Here is a 19,162-nt window from a genome sequence, read left to right on the forward strand (position 1 = left end):
AGCGGAGCCTGTATGGGTGTGAGGATACTGGAGGGCTGGAGGGTGGCTTGGTCTGGGAGAATTGGCAGATGGGCTGGGTCTCCACACAGGTGCAGGTGCTAAGTCAGGCTGGTTGGAACCCCCCCCCCGCCCCCCCGCCCCCCTAAGCTCTGGCAGGTTACCCAACCCAGCACAGGGGCTGGGGCCCCCAGTCTATGAGATGGTGATGTCTGTCCTCCTTCCTGGGTTGTTGGAAGACTTCAACAGAAACAACATTGTTACTTCCTTGGTGTTCACCGTTCTAACATCTCCGGGATTGAACAGTCACGAAATGGATTGTGTCTTTAGTTGAATGGACGGTATCTTTTCTTTCTTTCTTTCGTTTTTTTTTTTTTTTTTTTTTTTTCTTTCCTAGTGGTTTATGAAATAATGCTGGGTATCAGGTTTGATGGTATCTTAGACTTGATGAACATGAAAGCATTTCGCAAACTTGAAAGTGTTAGGGTTGGGCCTTTTCCAATAAAACTTAGAACTTTTTAAGTTGATCAGTGAAAGTCAAGCTGCGACCAGATTTCCACTTCGATGCTGTGGTTGCATGGCCCCAGGAAAATGGAAGAGCTGTGTTTCTAGAGTGGGCATCTCTTTTCAGGTCTGGTCCCATGGTCCAGTATCCTTGGATTCTAATGTTCACAGAACCAGAGGCCTGTATTGCTCCCCAAATAAGCCTGTCCTGAGGCCAACTTAGCAGGTGTGTGTAGAGGAGATGACCAGATGTCCACTGGAGTCCCACGCTTCCCTTCGCTGGTGGGGACTGAAGGCTGGGGTGGCTGCCTGGTGGCCACCTGGGCATCTCCCTGAAGGCCCAGGACCATACCTGCCAGTGGAGTCCTGGTCAGAATAGGTGTCCCGTCCCGGCAGAAGTAATTCAGAAACAAGTGTGCTTTACCCACTTTTTCGGTTTCTGCCTTGACTGTTTAGCAGATCGCCTAGCATCCTGAGTCCCTGTGAAGAGCTGCTGGTGGTCAGGAACACTGGTCCTTGTGTGACACAGAAATAAGCTCGTGTTGTGCTGAGCAAACCCTCGGATCTGGGTTGGTGGAAGCAGTGTGAACGTAACTGGTAACAGGTAACACCCTAGTTCAGGAAGTTGATGACCTTGATAGTTCATCCAAGCCAACCCTGCGTCACACTCTGCCTCTGTGAGAAGGTGGCTCCTTCTCCCGATCGCAGCCACCTCGTGTCCATTGACAGGCTTTGTCCTGGAGAGTCCCGTCTCCCACCCCGTCTTGTTTGCTGTTGGGCTGGGGGGCCCTCCTGCTAGGCTGTGAGTCCCGGAGGGTGGGCATCCTTGCAAGGCTCCCTGCCTCACACCTGCCAGATGCCAGCTACCCCTGTGCTGTGGGATGCAGCCAGGTGGCCCTGAGAGTGGATGGTCAGTGTGTGGAGCGTTCCAGATGAAGTCTCTGGTGGTAAAACTGTAGTGGGGTCGTGGTATGGGTGGCAGCCATGAAAAGGTGCCTCTGACAGCTTCTGGGAATGGAATCCACTGGGGGGCCATCTGGAGTGTGGCTTGGCATTCAGAGCCTCAGCTCCCATGGGCTGCCCCCAGCAGGGGGCCTAGCATGGAGGTGATGCCAGCCCTCTGTCCGTCCGTCCCTCCCTCCGTCCTTCCCTCCGTCCGTCCCTCCGTCCGTCCGTCCGTCCCTCCGTCCATCCTTCCTTCCGTCCATCCTTCCTTCTGACCATCCTTCCTTCCTTCTGTCCGTCCGTCCTTCCCTCCGTCCGTCCGTCTGTCCCTCTGTCCGTCCTTCCCTCCGTCCTTTCCTCTGTCCGTCCCTCCGTCCGTCCGTCCGTCCCTCCGTCCGTCCGTCCCTCCGTCCCTCTGTCCGTCCGTCCTTCCCTCCGTCCCTCCGTCCGTCCCTCTGTTCGTCCTTCCCTCCGTCCGTCCTTCTTTCCTTTTTTAAAGATTTATTCATTTGAGATGGGGGTTGGGGGAGACCCTCAAGCAGAGTTCCTGCTGAGGCTGGAGCCCGAACAGGCCTCAGTCAAGATCATGACCTGAGCCGAAATGACCCCCTGGCCTTCCCTGTCAGACCGGGAGCCTACCAGCTCTGCCCCAGCGGTCCCCTCTGGCCTGGAGCTGCACAGCCGGTGGAGGTTGCTCCTACCTGGACTCCTTCCTCCCCTGTGTCCTCTGCGGGAGCCCGACCCGAATCTCCCTCTGACTCCCTTCCCCAGGAGTCTTGCGTAGCTCGTCTGTCTGGCCTTGTATGTGGAGGACCCACCCTCAACGCACATCAGACTTTGTAAAGTAGGTCAGAGGGTGCCCAGGAATTTCTTCTAGTTTGGGCAGCAAGCCATGCTTCTCTCCCAGTGCAGCTTGCCTGACTCAAAATGCGGGGCCTGTGCTTGGGGATTCCAGGTGCAGCCCAAGTCCAATTCCATCAGGGTTCGGCTCCTTGCCCTTGCTTCACGGTTCCCGCCTCTCACACGTGCTTTTATTGTCCTTTGCCCGTCGTCCAGATGAAGCATCTGGAAGTACAGTGCAGGGGGCGGCCTTTGGAGGGTCTGCGCGCCCTGTTTCGCTCAGGAACTCACATGCATTTTCTAGGCTTAATCCTTTAAAAGCCTCTTGAGTGATACAAGAAGCTGGTATGTCAAGCCCACATGTGACCTGTCCTGGGGACACACCTTGAGACGGAGGAGTCCCGACTTTGACAGGACATGGCCCTTCCGACGGCTAGGTGACAGCAGGTGGCATTCATGAGTGTTCCAAATGGGCCCTGGTCATCGCTTGGCTCCTTGGGAGCTATTTATGCCCACAAGTGTGTGCCGCCCCCGAAGAGGCTTGGAGAAGGGACCCAAAACCCTGCCGGCTGCCCTTGGGGTTCCCCTTGCCTGCCTGGAGCCATAGGAACCCGCACTACAGGGGCACGCCTTTGACCCTGTACTCAGACAGTGGCTCTTTTCCTGGGTGGGGGCCTCCGGGTTTATTAGCCCGCACTGGCACACAGTCCGAAGCAAGCCCCCGGCCTCGCCTTCTGGGACTCAGAAGTCTGCTTGTGGACTGCGTGAATGACTGCGTGACGTTATGTGGTTCCCACACTTGAATTTGGGTGGACGTTCTACCTGGGCTGCCCAGATTCCTGCTCTTGATGGGGAAATGGCCCCTGCCCCTCAGGGTTCCTGTGTGCCTCATTCCAGAGACAGGACTTTTGTGGACAGACCTGCATGAAAGGCTCCCCGAGTGGACACGATTCTGCTGTGAGCATGCGTGCCCACCCCAACCCGAGGGCTCAGATGCTCCCGCCCTCTGCCTAGCAGCGTGGCTTTTCCTTGGCTACATTTCTTGGCTGCCTTTCCGGATCCTGCTCACCTTTACCTGGGCGTGCATCTCCTTACCTGACAGGGACCTGCTTGTGGTTCTTCTTTGTTTTATTTATCTTTGAGGTGAAACTTCGGGAAGGTGTTGGGGGGGGGGGGCATGTGCTAAAAGGAAATTCATAGATCCCAAGGATGCCGATTGCTTCATTGGCAAATGCACACACCTGTGCCCTTTCGAGATCCAGAACATGGTGTTGCTCCAGAAATTTCCCTCCTGGCCCTTCCCAGGCAGTCCGCACTCCCGTCTCTCCGATCACCTCGGGCAACCCCAACCGCCCCCATGATTAATTTTGCTTGTTTGTGAAACCAATACGATGTAACATACATGTAATTCGTGTGTATCATACCACATGTCCCTTTTTTGCAAAAGCCTTTTCTACAGCAACATAGTATTTTTGAGCTACTTGAATGTTTCATCTGGGGCAGTCACCTGCCCCTTCTTAGTGGCTGAGTGGGATTCCCTGGTGGGAATCTGCCACCCTGTTTGCTCATGTACCTGTTTATGGATACTTGGGCTGTTTCCAGCTTTGGGCTCTCCTGACTAAAGCTGCTAGGGGTCGTTCTTGCACATGTCTTTTTATGGACCTACATTTTCATTTCTCTTGGGTAAATTCCTGGAAATGGGATTACTGGTCACAGAATAGGTACATTGTTTAGTTTTCTAAAGCAGTTATGAAATTTTATAACGCTACCTATCATGTAGGGAAATGGAGCTGTTTTTTAAGCTGTTTAACAGAAGGCCAGCCTTCTGCTGGAGGCTGGTGCAGTGGGTGGGGGGCATCCGCCTTGCCCTTGGCCCTTCCATTAACAAGACAGATGCAGAGTCTACCCCATTTGCACCGCTTGGGGTGGGCTGTGGGGTTCACTGCTCTGGAGAAAGTAGCTGTGCCGTCTGAGTTTAGAGGGGGCTGGCTTGTCTTGGCTTTCCCTGGATATTCGGAATGATCATTGATGGCCCCCCCTTGTGCTCTCCCTTGCCTTGTGGTCTCCCCTCCCTGCCAGATGGCGTGTTCTTCAATGAAGCGTGAGGGTCAAGGTCTTCTTTAGTTCCTGGTTCTTAACATCTGTGCCTACCTGTTGGCATTTCTGGATTCCCACACTTGATTTCTGGAACCCACTGATAATTCACGTAGTAACATATGCATTTTTAGTTATTTTCAGTGTGAAGATACTGGTTAAGGTGGTGGTCTCGACCCCTCCATGCAGATCTGCTCCCCTGTGAGCCGAGCACTGTAAAACCCAGCAATCTGTGTGTGTTGGCTTCTCGGGCCTCGGGGAAGCTTCTCCCAAGTTTCCCTGGGACCAGTACGTTTGAAGACCTGGTTTATAATAAAGGGGTACTAATGAGTCCTTGAGTGGATTCCAGTTACTTATTTATATCCTACCCATTTCGAGAAAGTACTTTGAGGACTCAGGAAAATAGACTCTGCTGTAAGAGGGGATGAAATTGGGGAAGGACCAGAGTTGATAAAAAATGCAAATACAACAAACATAAATTTCAGGACAGTTGGCCCATGAACAGCTCTCTGAGTTTAGGGAGAAAACTTGTGCCCTTGAGCTGATCACAGAGAAATGCTCTGGTACAGGGGATGGAGAGTTACCATCAACCAAAGTCGGGTAGCACAGGTCAGGCTGCAGCTTGTGCCTGGGTCCACTGGAAAATCACAAGCATGTAGAGGAACAGTTTAGAGGAAGCCGATCTGTGAGGAGCCCTCGTTCTAAGGTGGTCATTTAATTTGGAATGAAATTTAAAATGCTTCAAGGACAAGGCCAGTTGATATTGACCAGTTGAATTGGATGAGGTTCATGCTCTCTTCCAAAAACTCATTCTGCTGGCCTCTTGATAGATGTTTTAGAGATGATGGTTAGGAGTTTTAACTTCCTGCCCCGGGACTGGCATATAGGGGTAACGTGGGGATTACTCGCTGATCTATCAGACAGAGAGGTGGACACATGTAGACGCTGGCCTGGTTAGAGTCCGGAACTCCCAAGTGGTAGGGCCGGGCCGTCATGGGGGTGAGCTGAGTTTGAGGGCAGGTGGGCAGGTGAGGTGCATGCGAGCTCCTGGGGGAGACTGGCCAAAGGAAATGGACTTGGGAGCATCCAAATGGGAATTCAGACGGAGGGGCCGTCTCTCCTTCCAGCGCTGGCCTTCTGTTCTTGTTCCTTGTTCAAACTCCTTGAAGGCAAGGTTAGGTTTCATTTATCTTCAAATCTGGCTCTCTTAATAGTACCTGCTTCTCAGTTGGTACAGGATCTGGGTGCATAGGGTAGAGAGTCAACGTATGGCGGGGAGGGGTATGTCTACCAGCCAGGGAGCTAGATGACAGCTGAAAAAGGGCTGTTAGTTTTGACCATCAGGAGTCCACACCAGCTTTTTTTAATGTATATATATATATATATATATATATATATATAGTGTGTGTGTGTGTGTGTGTGTGTGTGTGTGTGAGAGTGAGTTTGTGAGAGAGAGAAAGAGGAGAATAAATTTATGGCAGTGGGGGAGGTGATAGGAAGGAAAGCTTGGCAGCAAGGCTCATAAAAGATTAGGGTTAGTGAAGCCCCAGACAGGACCGGCAGGAACTGGGCTGATCACTTCTGTGGGCAAGGCCTGGGGAGATGGGAACGAGAGTGGTGTTAACTGGGAAGGCTCCTCTGAGGAGGAGGCTAGGGGAGCAGGAACCTTGCAGAAGGATCGGTGTAGCCAAAGGGTACAAAAACATTTTACTGAAAGACTGCCCCACTGAGCATTTCAGCCCATCCGTGTTTTCCATCTTCCCCGTTGGTGTCATGGGTCAGGTTGAAGAGTCTGGCCTCATGAGTCGTGTTTCTTGGCCCTTTTCCTCTCTGCCGTGGGGCTGGAGTTTGCTGCCCAATGAAGGGAGCTTTACCTGGGTCCAAAGAAAAGGAGAAAGCCCTTTTGCAGTAACTCTTCCTCTTCCACACTCTTGATTTCTGTCAAGCACTGGTCACTTGAGGATTGGGGATTGGCTTTAATGTTCGTGATCGCCTATTTTTAAGTGGAACTAAAACTTGAGTTAGGAAAAAAAGAACTTGAGTTAAAAGGTCTTGGTGTATGTGGGTGGCATTCCTCTCCCATACCTGTGAGAAGATGCTTTTCTGAGGGGCAAGGTGCCTTGCCACACACAGTTGGACAGGGCAGGAAGGTGCCACAGGAAGGATTCCTGGGTTTCGACCGTGGTTGTCAAGTGTGTCCGGTCCCCCTGGTTCTCTCCTCCCCCGCTGCACTGCAGTCTGTTTGGAAGGCTCCCCGGGCTTCTTGCTTACTGAACCCCGCCCCCGTCACCAGCAGCTTTCCTTTCCCAGAATGGAGGCACCTGTTGAGGTGTTGGGCTGATTGGTTTTCTGTTTGGCTTTCTGTTTGGCTGTTTCTTCTGATTGGTTTTCTGTTTGGCTTTCAAACCCTCTACCTTGATGCCTTCTGTTTTTTTTTTTTTTTTTTTTTTTTTTAATTTAAGATTTTATTTATTGTTTGGACAGAGAGTGAGAGAGGGAACATAAGCATGGGGGGTAGGAGAGGGAGACTAGGCTTCCTGCAGAGCAGGGAGCCCAGTGTGGGCTCTATCCCAGGACCTTGGGATCATAACCTGAGCTGAAGGCAGACGCCGGACAGCTGAGCCCCCCAGGGGCCTCTCCCTGGGTGCTTCCTATCCTCTTGCAGCATCGGCTATGGGGGCTTGACTTGCCCATGCCTCCTTGTATTTGGCTGACCTGCCAAGAGCTTCTGTGAGCTCTCTGCTCCTTCTGCTGTCATCCCTGCTGACTGCAAGATTATCTGGGTGTCAGGGTTCAACAGGGGGCATTTGCATCTCCTTTGGACACTTGGTATGCAACATGCTTGTTACCCACGCTTAAGTGACTTGAAGTCATTATTCCTTTTCTTTCTGAGCTTCTTGCTGTTTGCCAGGTACTGGGGAGACAGGGGTGAACCAGGCTTCATTTTACTTACGTTCCAGTGGAGATGCTGCTCACACTTGGCTTTTTACAAAAATGACACTTGCTACCTTACTAAAATAACGGAGACACGAGCCACGCTTGTCCCTTCAGAGTTCCACAGTTGATCTTAACGAGGCTTACAGTCTTTAACTTGAGGAGAGGAGGGCTCGAGTAGAATGCTTGTCTGTATCCTAACGTTTCAGAAGAAAGCTATATCTGTGCTCTATGTTTAAATATAGCACGGTGTTTGCTACTGAGTTGGAGAATAAGCAATTGGATATGTAGGTCATTGACTTGGGAGAATGAGTTCGGGGTTTTCTTTGCATCTGATTTAACACTGTTTTACAGTTGGGCTGTTGATGCCATGCCAAAATTGGGTAACACAGAGTTCAGCGACATATCTGGGAGGAAAACTGTAGGAATCACAGGAAGATACCTTTGCCCCCCCTTAAGGCTTTAGGGGCGAGACTTGGTGCTGGGCCCTGTGGTTTGCAGCCAGCCACAGGGCACTAACCTGAGTAGTATGGGGAGGGGAGTGGGCAGGGTGGGGGAGACAGGCCAGGGCCCAAGCAAGTCCATCAGGAATGGGGCACGGAGGCTAAACTTAATCAGGGTAAATGCCAGCAGTGTGTTTTAATACGTGCTTGATTCGGAGCGCACTGCTTGGGATTGCATATTTAAAAGGAAACCGCCATCCCCTTTCGAAGGTATGTGACATTTAAGAGATCTGTAGCCGAAGGTGGGTTTGACAGCTTCGAATTATATTTGAAAGAGTTTTTCTTTTAAGAACGAAAATGATTGCTTCTATTTTAAATGTCATCACAAAGACATAAACATGTTTAATCAAATTATATATTTAATTTGCGTCGAATGTAATTTTTATTTCCGTGGAGGAGTTACTGGTTATTTCCTTTGCAGCTTTGAAGCTGGGCAGTGTTGGGCGATTTGAAAACATTCAGCTTTTTGAGTTAGTGGCTATTTAAAGGTTTCTAGAAGCAGAAAAAAATAGCATTATTATTGAAATCCTTCTCCGCTGTACTCTGTATCTAATGGTACATTTTGGGGAGAGGGAGATGTTTTTGTACTTTCTCCGGGAGACATTAAGGATAAACTCCCATTGAAAGAATTGAAAAAAACTATGGCCCCGAAGACAATAAAGGCAGAAACAGTAAAGACGCTCCCATAATTTGCTTCCTTGGGTTCTTTGAATCAGCAGGGAGTTACCCGCAAGCGGGAGGAGTGAGTATGCCAGCTCTCCTTAAAAGGGAGGCAACAGGGGATCTCTGGAGGACGGACAGAATGCCACAAAAGACCTTTAGATTGATACAGTGTGATCAGGTTTCGTCCTAGAAGACTGCTGGTAAAGCAGGACTGTCGCTGTGGGTCCACTCAGACAGGTGGCTCGGCTGACCCCGGTGATCTGCTGGGACACTTCAGTTCCAGAACTTTCTTTGAGTGAGCTGGGTGTTGGAAAGTGGCCAGCCCAGTGTATAGCCGAGTGTATCAGCCAGGCACAGTCTTGGCCTGTTCCAGCCTGCGGGCTGTAGTTTCGATTCAGCCAGGCTGGGTCAGTGAGGCCTGGATTTAGTTCCCCACCAGAATGCCCACTCGCCAGCACAGACCAGCTCCCAGGGCTGATTTTTCTCTCCTGTCCTTACCCGGGCTGCTGGGCCAGGTTGGGCACCCTCTGTCACATGTGACCTAGGGAGTGCCAGGCCTTCACAGCAGCTGGGATAGAGAAACCAGTGACTTTTGCCTGTTTCCCAGGAAAGAATTCACGTAACAAGGCATCTTTGCGGACTGTGGTGGAGAAGGTCAGGGTTCAGGGGCTGGAACCTCTGGCTCTTGAGAGGCAGGCTGGCTCGTGGGCCCTAGACAGTGTGTAAGTCCTGTTCCCAGTGTTGGCTCCTCGTGGCTCCTTTTTGTAAACAGGGCAGTCCACAAAAGAAAGGACTTACCCTATCTATGGTCAACATAAGCCCCACTAAACAAAACAAGACCAAAAAACCAGGACAAAGCTGGTTATTTTTGTAATTAAACTTATTTTGAAGTAATCCTCGGATCCCATTTAGTTGTAATAATACCCTATCTAGTCTTCCCCAGTGTAACATCTTGCAAAATAATAGTAGCATTTAACACAACCAGGAAATTGATACCGATGGATCCCAGATAGCCTGTAGATTCCCCAGTGCTCACGTGTTCTTTCGGGGGTGGGTTTACTTCTATGTCATCGTCCACAAAGTGTTGGGTCCAGCGTTCCCTTCTGTGGTCAAGGTACAGAACAGTGCCGGGGCACCTGGGTGGCTCAGTCGTTAAGCGTCTGCCTTCGGCTCAGGTCATGATCTCAGGGTTCTGGGATCAAGCCCCACGTTGGGCTCCCTGCTGAGTGGGGCATCTGCTTTTCCCTCTCCCTCTCCTGCCTCTTGTGCTCAATCTCCATCTCTCACTCTGCCAAATAAATGAATTTCTTAAAAAAGAAAAAGAAATTTCAGAACAGTTCCATGGCCCCAAGGACCTCCCATGTTTTGTCCACTTACAGCCACACTCTGTCCCGGTGGCCAAGACCTGGCTTGCTCAGAGCACGTTCAAGGATTGGAGTGTCCTGCTTTCTTCTCAGTTTCTCACCCTGAGAACCACAAATCTGTTTTTTCATCTAATTTTGTCACATGAGGATGTTACATACACGGAGTCAGATAATGCGTGGCTTTTGGGGATTGAATTTTTTCGTGGCACGATTCCCTTGGAGGGTCATTCAACTTCCCATGTGTCACTGGTGTGTTCTCTTATTGATGAGGAATATTCCATCCCCAAGATTTCTGACCCAGTCTTAGACCAGAAATGGGTAAGAAGAAACCCATTGTGGGGTCCCGAGTGCTGAAGCCCCCGCCCATCTCCCCTCCACCCAGCTGCTTGATGTCCAGAGGAACTGGGCATCACCAGCCTCCCCTTTGTGTGCCCCCCCCACCCCGTGACCACCTCGCAGTGACACGTGAGTCACTTCTGCCGCATTGCCTTGGCTGGATCGGGTAACCCCAGAAGGAGCTGCCATCCCCCTGGGAGTTTTGTTCATCTGTGTTGAGTGCCTTTGCGTCGTGCTCGTTGGCTGCGGGATGTGAAGACACCCAACTTGGGGTCTCGGATCATGGAATATTGAGGTTTTATTTCCTTAGCAGTCACATGGTGATAATAGTGACATGTGGGGTTCAGACTTGATGCACAAAGGAGGGGAAGGCAGCATCCATGGGCTTTCGGGAGTCCACGCCCCCCCCCCCCGCCCCCCCGGGTGGCTTTGGCGTGCCTTCATGACTACTGTAAACACACATGTCCTGGGAACCTAATTCCAGAGGGACGCTGAGCGGCCATCCCTCCGGGAAGCCCAGGTGTACAGTGTTGTGCACACACAGGTGTGTGTGTGTGTGTGTACGTGTGTGTGTACACGGTCATCCTGTGAGAGAGGACAGCCCTGAGCAGTTACTGGCCTTGTGACCATCCGTGCTAAAAGGTCATCTGTACTTTGAGAATTAATGAAACACAGCTGAGTAACGAGGTGTGTGTGAAGGGAGTTGGGGATTCCCAGGGTTATTTACCTGATACCTATGAATCAATAGGTGATATTTACATGCTCCTTAGGGACTTCTCTGTTCCTTTTCCTAGATGAGGCTATTGGGCCGGCCTTGCTGCTGGTTGTAGGTTGATCATGCACCTGGAAGGCACCTGTGCTGAAAAAAACCCCACCTGGCTCTTAGGATGGGGTCCTGCAGTTGGGGAAGGGACCCCTGGGCTAGGCTGGCATTTGGTTTTTCTCTCCTGACCCTGGATTCCTCTGGATTAAGAGGGTCTGGCATCTGGATCAGGGATCAGGGATCATGAGGCTGCGTAGACTGAGCCGGGGTTGCAGGTGAAGAGGCTGTCTGGTCTGTTCCGGGGCTTTTGTGTTCTGACGGTGTGTCGGGGCAGGGAGTGGAAAGGACCAAGGCAAGCTCCGTTTTGCCTTGGTCTCTGATGGGGCAGGGGATCTGGGTTTCGGTTTTTTTCTTCAAGAAGATCTTCTCTCACTCTGACTTATTCTTTTTTTTTTTTTTTTTTTTTTTTATGATTTGATTTATTAGAATGAGAGAGAGCATGAGAGGGGAGAGGTCAGAGGGAGAAGCAGACTCCCCCTGCCAAGCAGGGAGCCCGATGCGGGGCTCGATCTCAGGACTCCAGGATCATGACCTGAGCCGAAGGCAGTCGCTTAACCAACTGAGCCACCCAAACACCCCTAATTTATTCTATTTTTTTAAAAAAAGATTTTATTTATTTATTTGACAGAGAGAGAGATCACAAATAGGCAGAGAGACAGACAGAGAGAGAGATGAGGAGAAGCAGGCTCCCTGCTGAGCAGAGAGCCCCATGCGGGACTCGATTCCAGGCCCCTGGGATCATGACCTGAGCCGAAGGTAGAGGCTCAACCCACTGAGCCACCCAGGCGCCCCACCCCTAATTTATTCTTAAAAATAAAGCTTGTTGCTTCTAAAGGAAGTATACCCTGGATGCCCAAGTCAGTCCTCAGTTCGCCCTCTGGGGCCTCACTTGGGTCTGTATTGCAGAGTTTCCCCACGTGCGGTTCTCTGCCAAGCGCCCAACCTCGTACGTGGATTTTAAAGAGTAAAGTCTTCCCTCTGTTGCAGGTACCACAGCTGCTCCATTTGATGGCAGCGATGTTCTTCATTTTACACTTAAATCCTCTCTGAAACTTGAGGTTTGGGTATGAATAAATTTGCTTTGAAATAAAAACGGAACCCAATTTCCTGTGGGCTTTTTTTTTTCCTTCTTTACTTCCTTCTAGGAGTTTGGATTCTTGAATTTACACAGTCTTGTCGGTAAAGCAAGTATCCGTTAAATGATAGGGCTTCCTGGTGTGCCTTGCAGCCAGCCTGAGGGCTTCACCTGCCATGTCCCAGGAATCCCACAAACGAGGAACCGATGGTCACCCCCTGGGCTCAGTGGAGGAAGGTGTCCAGGACCACACACAGCCTCCTTCCAAGGCTCTTGACTGTGGGTTGGAGTCCCAGTTCTCCAACATAAAAATCGGATTGTGTCCGTGCTGGTATGGCTGTGATTGGCTTCTATAGTATATAGAGAGTTGGGGTGAGGGCCCGAGGTGGGGGAGAGCAGGGGTTACCCGTCTGCCTAAATTTTACCCAGCTTTGCTGCCCTGCTCTGATTTCCGCGTGGAGCCAGTTGGTGGATTGTGTGGATGTTGAAAGCCGATCACTCTTCATGTAAGTCATTCTTGAGGGATTGAGGACTCTGCTCTCTGTCGTGTAGTACCTCCCGGTGCTTGTTCCTCTGCAGTCTGATCCATGGCCAGGAACTTGGCCAAGACTGCTGAGAAGTCTGCTCTGTTCCCTGCCGCTGGTGCGGTGTCGTTCTCCAGCAGCCCAGGGATGCATGGGGTGGCAAGCTCCCCATCGGGGCCCAGGGAATCACTGTTGGTGTCCCCACCGCCCCCCAATTCTTCCAGGTGGCTGGGCCACTGCAGTTCAAACTAGGCATCAGCATCCACCAGAGGGACACCGTGTTACAGATCGAACTTGCTCAGGGATGTGGCGGATACCTGACTTGCTTCAAACCCCCCCGAGGGAGCGGGCTGCAGTGACCTGGGGACCCCCCTTTTGTCCTCCCAGCTTCAGCTTCCTTCCTCTTGACGGAAGCGCCCACAGCGTCTTCACTGTGCATTTTCCAGATTGTGGGACGTCTGCTCTTTGTAGGGCATGGAGAAATATAGGCGAGTATGAAGAAAATTAAATGATTTTCATGATCTAAAAGACATTTAAAAAACCATCTTTAATCTTAGCATAGAGAAAGAACCTTTGGATGTAATTTTTGTCTCTTATATAGAAGTATACACGCAGAAAATGAAAACCATTTAAGGAATATTTTAAAATTACAATTGGATTATTCTGCATTTTTCATATTTTTCCTCTTAACCTATAAGTATTTTTCCTATGTTAAGTATTTATTTTTTTCTAAAAGTATATAAGCTGTTGGTACAGGTCTTGTACTGTCAGATGCACAGGTACAGCAAATACAGGTTGTTTACCAGGAGTGAGACTTACCTAACTATGGAGGGGGCATCTTAGATGGTTTCTTATTTTATGTAAATGCTGGTCTCTCCTCTGACCCTACCTGGGGGTAGAGTGGGGTGAAGGATGAAATCTCACTTTCCAGAAAAGGAGCCCTGCCATTCCCACCGCTGTGTGTAGTGGTTTATCTCGCTGACCCTTCAGAGTTCCACCTTGTCTTCGGTTGATTTTATTTTAAAGACCATCAGCCTGCAGGTTTGATGTTGCGATGGGACCAAGCATCAGGAGACCCCTTCCTGCTTCCCACCGGACCCTTGTCACTTGGGGTTAGATGGGGTGCCTGTGGGAAAGGAGCTTAGATTCCTCTGTGGGGCTTGCCACTCTACCAGTGAGAACACCCAGGCCAGGGCCTGCCTTCCAGATGGCCGGGAAGGTTCCACCAGTTGGGATCTGCCCTCAGGGAGCCCGTCTCTGCTTGCCTTTCTGGCAGGTTCCAGGCCCTCTTACACAGAAGGCTGTGTGCCTCGGCCTGTAGGTTTCCTCTTCAGTTACCGTTCGGAACCGTGAAAAGCCAGCTCCAGGTGTCTGACTGGCCGTGTGGGATTATCCAAGGTCCTCCTGTGCTGGAAAGTGGGTCCTGGGACGTTCCACAGAGGCCTCCGAGGCGGGGCTTCCCTGAGAGCCAGGCTGATTTGGAGGGGGTCTCGGCCCCCTGCGAGAGGGATTCTGGTCTTTTCAGAGTTAACAAGGCAGCTTCATGGTGTCTTCTGACTTCTCGGACGGGCTTCTGTGAGCCGAGGGTCAGACAGCTCAGGCCAGCTGCCTTCCCTCCCTTGGCCAGCTGGGCAGTTTGGGGTGTGGGAACGCAGCTTGACTACACAAAATGACGTCATTGCGTGTGTGGGTTGATGCTTATGGATCTTTATTTTCCCCCCCAAAACCGTGGCCTCTGCCAGGCCTGAGCAGCCGCACCCATTGATCGATTGGCTTTCCGTGGTCATTTTTGCAGTTGTCCCCAGGCTTCCTGCCACCTGGCTGCCCGTGTCCTTGTTTATTTCCCCGGTGGACCCGCCGTTCCGGACGGGGCGTTCCCGCCACACCTGCCCAGCGCTACAAGGCTTCGCTCCCCTGGTCACCTGGCCTGTTTCAGATACGCGGGCTTCTAGGGCACAGAAGGAAAAATCTGGGAACAGAGCAGAGAAAGGGACAAATTAATTGACTACATCTGAGACAACACGGAGAAAATATCCTATTTTGTTTTCGTTAAAAAAATGGCAGCGTTCCAAGTCTCCCCTTACAGTTTTCCACTGGCTGCCCTTCTTGTGAAGACAAGGGCTCTAAAATCTTGGCTGTTGGGCCTTTACTTTCTTAAAACTTAAAACCAGCTGAACGTATTTAATATTACAAAATTTCCATAAACATTCGCCACAAAGACTGTGTATGTAAAGTTCCTGCCTGGAGGGCATTTTTCTTATTGAAGTTGAAACTCTGGGACATCGAGGGGATTATAACAAAGTGTTGATTTGACCCTAAGTGTCTCGATGCCAGTGTGGGCCGGAGAGGGACCTGGAAAGAATTAGCTTGCAGGATTGTCGGGGTGTTTTTTTCCTTCCCCTGAATAAAGGCTAATTGTTTCGAAGCTGATTAATATGGTTTATTTATTATTAGGCAGTCGTAAGTAGAACTGAGTCCTGGGGAGGCGTAACCTGGCTGGACTGGGGTGGCGGCATCTCCGATCGCATCGTGTCCCCTCTGTCCTGTCCGACGTGCACGGAACATTCTGCTTTCCGGGGGACATTGTCCTTCGCTTGCTCTTTACCCCATGTAATGGCCAAACCGGAATTCTGTACTGATCTGGGCGGGATGAGCTGGACTTTCCCAGGGAGAGTAGACAATTAAAGTCTGGGCGGCAGAGGGGTGGGGGGACGCCGTTCTGGGCCCCTGGGGCTTGCACACTGCAGTGTTGGCCTGGCATCCCGACACAGGGTAGGTCCCCCCCGGGGGCCCCCCGTGCTCCGAGGCGGAAGGCTGCAGCACTGGCACCCCACCCCTGCTGGCCCTCCAGCTCCCCACCTTGCTCCCCAGGCACGTAGATCGCCTGGCTCTTCCCAGTCTGCGGGGGGACCCTGCTGCCCTCTCCATAGTCTTGTGGGTTGCTTTGTCCCACACATCGGCAGAGGGACCCTGAAGAGTGAGGGTCCTAGCTGGGGGTGGTAGGTCTCACCCTCCCAGTGGAGAGACCAGTCGAGGTGGCCAGAGTGTGAAGCGGGGGCTGGTACAGAGGACCAGGTGTGGACACAGAACCAACCGCCCTGCCCTTGTCGTTCTGGAACAGGGGCCCAGGGTGCTCGTGGCATGTGACCTCTGTGGGCGTGTGTCCGTCCGCCCGGCTGGGAGAACTTGTGATACAGGCAGGTCCATTTTATGAGGCAGGAGTTTGGTTTTTCCATGAACTTCCAGGCTCCATGCCTGCCTGAGGCCTTTCCCTCTCTGTTGCCTTTGAACTTGAGATGTTAAGAGGACACACTGTGGATATCACGGAAAGCCCTGGCACCCCCTTTCCATGCCCTCACATCCCTCTTGTGGTCCCGTGACTAAGGGTCACTGCCCTCTCAGACTCATGCTCCCCAGCAGTGACGGAGGCCTGGGTGTCCAGCGAGAGGGGAGAACAGACTGAGACAGGTCTGCCTGGGGTTGAACCCACCGACCTTCAGGTCCTGATGGGCTCCCTGGGGATGTCACCCAAGGCCCTTGAGAGCTGGGGCGAGCTTTCTCTGAAGCTTTGGCTTGAGTTTCGTTTTTGTGGGCCAGTCTTGTGGGCTGGGTGCCCTACCCTGGGGCTCAGACGGGCAGCAGGATGGGGGGGTGCCTGGGGGCCGTGGAGAGGTGGGCAGGCCCCGGGGTGCCGACCTGTCCTGTTAGCATGGCTCTGTCGTCAGTGTGCTTAGGACAGGCACCCTCCAGAGAGCTCTGGTTGGCGGCATCTGTGTCAGAGGAGCACTGCCAAGAGGGAAGGCCGGGGTTCTAGATGCTTTCCCTGGTCTCCTGTTCCTTTTCTGAGCACAGCCTGGGCACAGGGTGCACTGAGGTGAGGGCCAGGCAGGATGGGGGCGTGTGGGGCTCAGGGACCCAGTTAGGAGTATCGCATGCCTGTGTCAAATGGGAACCATTTATCTCGGGATGTGGGCAGAGGTGAGTTTGGTTTGGAAGATGCTGATGACCATGACCTTGTCCCGGAGCCGAGTGCTGAATCGAATGATGTCTTGCGTTGGCCGAGTGGTTGACGGACACTGGCCCTGGGCTGGGCTTCCTTATCTCTTTGGAAGGCCCCTGTCCCTTGAAGCCGGTGGGGTCTTCTCCGTCTCCGGCTAGGGCAGAGGCTTAGGAAGCAGGCTGGTCATCCTCACCCATGGAGCCTGGGATTCTCCGGTGTGGTGTCCTGCCCGTGCTCCGTGCTCTTCCCCGTGGCCCTGCCCAGTGGCCCTTTAGTTGCCTAAGGGGTGATCTTGCTGGACTGCTTTCAGGTTTTCTGTTTAAGTGGTAATTGTTGACACCTGGGCCACCGGCTCTGTCCACATATGCCCTCGAGGGTCTTTTCCCTTCTAAGAATGGCCCAAGCTGAGCTGTGCTGTACCAGGGGACCATGACAGTGAGGGGGACAACGTGGGGAGGAGCTCCACTTCGATCCAGCAGGTAAAGCAGCCCCCACCGCTCATGGCGGGGCAGTAGGTGGGAGTCTTAAAGCCTGGATGGACCCACGTGTGAGTCAGCACAGAAGCCAGGTGGGGTTCAGACAGGCTCCAAGCGGTGGAGGGAGCCGGCGGGTCAGGTGAGAAGTAGCAGGAGAACTCAACGGAGCAAGTGCGAGTCGCTGGGCATTGTGTTCCGTGAGGGATGCCGCCGCAGCGGAGAGCGTGGGAAAGCCCAGGCAGAGCCTCCCGGGGGCCCTCCCCACCCTGCCGTCTGGGTGCTGGACGGCCTTCGGCTCCACGCGGGGCACGAGAGCCGTGGGGAAGGACGGTTGAAGTTTAGGCACGACAGGTCCTGCTAGAGTGAGCCAGGACAGACGCGTCAGTCCGCCCGCCAGCCCCCACCGCTTGGCCTTGCTCCGGTACATTGCGGATTTCCTTGGTGACCCTCTTACTCCATTTCAGGAAGGTGGTCTTACTCACTGTATACCTAACAGTGACTTTCATCTGCCTGGCTTCACTTGAGAAGGAACTAGAAATCTGGGAGAAGATCCTTCTAGGCAAGGTGTCCTAAATGTTCTGTTTCCTGTCTGTTTCCTGTGTGTAGAAAGCCCCACGGGGGACACGGCGTGGCTGGCATTCCTCCAGGGTTTGGGTGCTGTGGCTTCTCCCCAGCATGGGCTCAGTGCTTGAGTGCATGCCCCTGGCTACCCCAAAATATGGGCGGAACACTCTTGCCAAATGCTGTTTAATAGCTTTACCCAGGTTGATGGTACAGGCCAAAAAAGGAAGCCTTTCTCTCTGGCCAGACATGGGAGCCGCCTGGCCTTCGCCCACTGTGGCCAGGACACTGGGTGGGACAGGCCTGCTCGGGCTCCTGAGTGAGCTTGTGAAGGAGCCGCGCTTCCGTGTCCCGGTGCTCCTGGGAGTTCTCCAGCCCTGGCGGGGCTTCACGGCCCTCCTGTCCGTGGTGCAGCCCTCAGGGATCTGCCGAAACAAGGGCTTGCGGAGTTCTGGCCTTTTCTGCGGCCCTAGTTTTTAAAGCACTTCTCACCACCTTCAAGTAACGGTGGGTGCTGGCTTTCAAGATTCTGGCAGGTTTCCAAGCCTTTTTGGTGTTCTTAATCTCCTCCGTAAGCCGACCCTCTTGGCTCGGCAGTCTGCAGGCTCTCCTGTCACCTCCTCTGTGAAGCCTTCTAAAGGGAACAGTTGTCCTTTTCCTATTGAATTAGTTTCAGTTGGAAGCATCATGTCAAAGTAAGGCTCTGCACCCACCAAGGCTAAGTGGGAATGTGTTAGTGTGTTTCTCCTTAAGCTTAGTTTAAATACAAGAAGTAACTTTGCACACCCTGTCAGTTTCACTTCCCCAATAACTTTTCCTTCCCTCCCTCCTTTCCAAAAGGGACCCCTTCCTATTACAGAACCGACCCTTGAACAGCATGAGGGTTAGGGAGCAAGTCAGAATCCTCGTAGAACTTCAGACTCCCCTACACCTTAACTTCCAGTAACCGGTGATTGACTAGAAGCCTTCACGACCATGTACACAGTGGATGGATGCGTTTTGCCTGTTACTTTGTATTAGAAGCTGTATTCTCAAAATGAAGCAAGCTAGAAAAAAAGAAATTGTTAAGAAAATCACCAGAGGGACGCCTGGGTGGCTCAGTGGGTTGAGCCGCTGCCTTCGGCTCAGGTCATGATCTCAGGGTCCTGGGATCGAGTCCCACATCGGGCTCTCTGCTCAGCAGGGAGCCTGCTTCCTCCTCTCTCTCTGCCTGCCTCTCTGCCTACTTGTGATCTCTGTCTGTCAAATAAATAAATAAAATCTTTAAATATATATATATATAGGACGGAGGGAAGAGCATATTAGGAAACTCTAGCTTCCTAAGATTCAAATGGTTTGAAAAGTAGAGTGTAGTCAGGAAACTGGTTTCCGTAAATCATGCCCTTTTCAAAATATTAATCAACCACATGAATCCTGATTGATTATAAGACAGGCCCGGGAGTGGTCTGGGTTGGCTGCACCGGTTCATTTCCGGGACGCATACCTCTCCTTTCTCACGGGCCTTGAGAACTACTGCCTTGCAG

The 19,162-nt window shown here is 52.1% G+C and overlaps 1 protein-coding gene across 4 annotated transcripts in view; it reads left to right on the plus strand.

Moving 5' to 3' along the window:
- Positions 1-19,162, plus strand: part of CTBP2 (C-terminal binding protein 2) — a 154,738-nt gene that overhangs the window by 26,837 nt on the left and 108,739 nt on the right. The gene's annotated exons all lie outside the window — the stretch shown is intronic.

Source organism: Mustela lutreola, chromosome 4, assembly GCF_030435805.1.
Source record: "Mustela lutreola isolate mMusLut2 chromosome 4, mMusLut2.pri, whole genome shotgun sequence".
Classification (NCBI taxonomy): Eukaryota; Metazoa; Chordata; class Mammalia; order Carnivora; family Mustelidae; genus Mustela; species Mustela lutreola.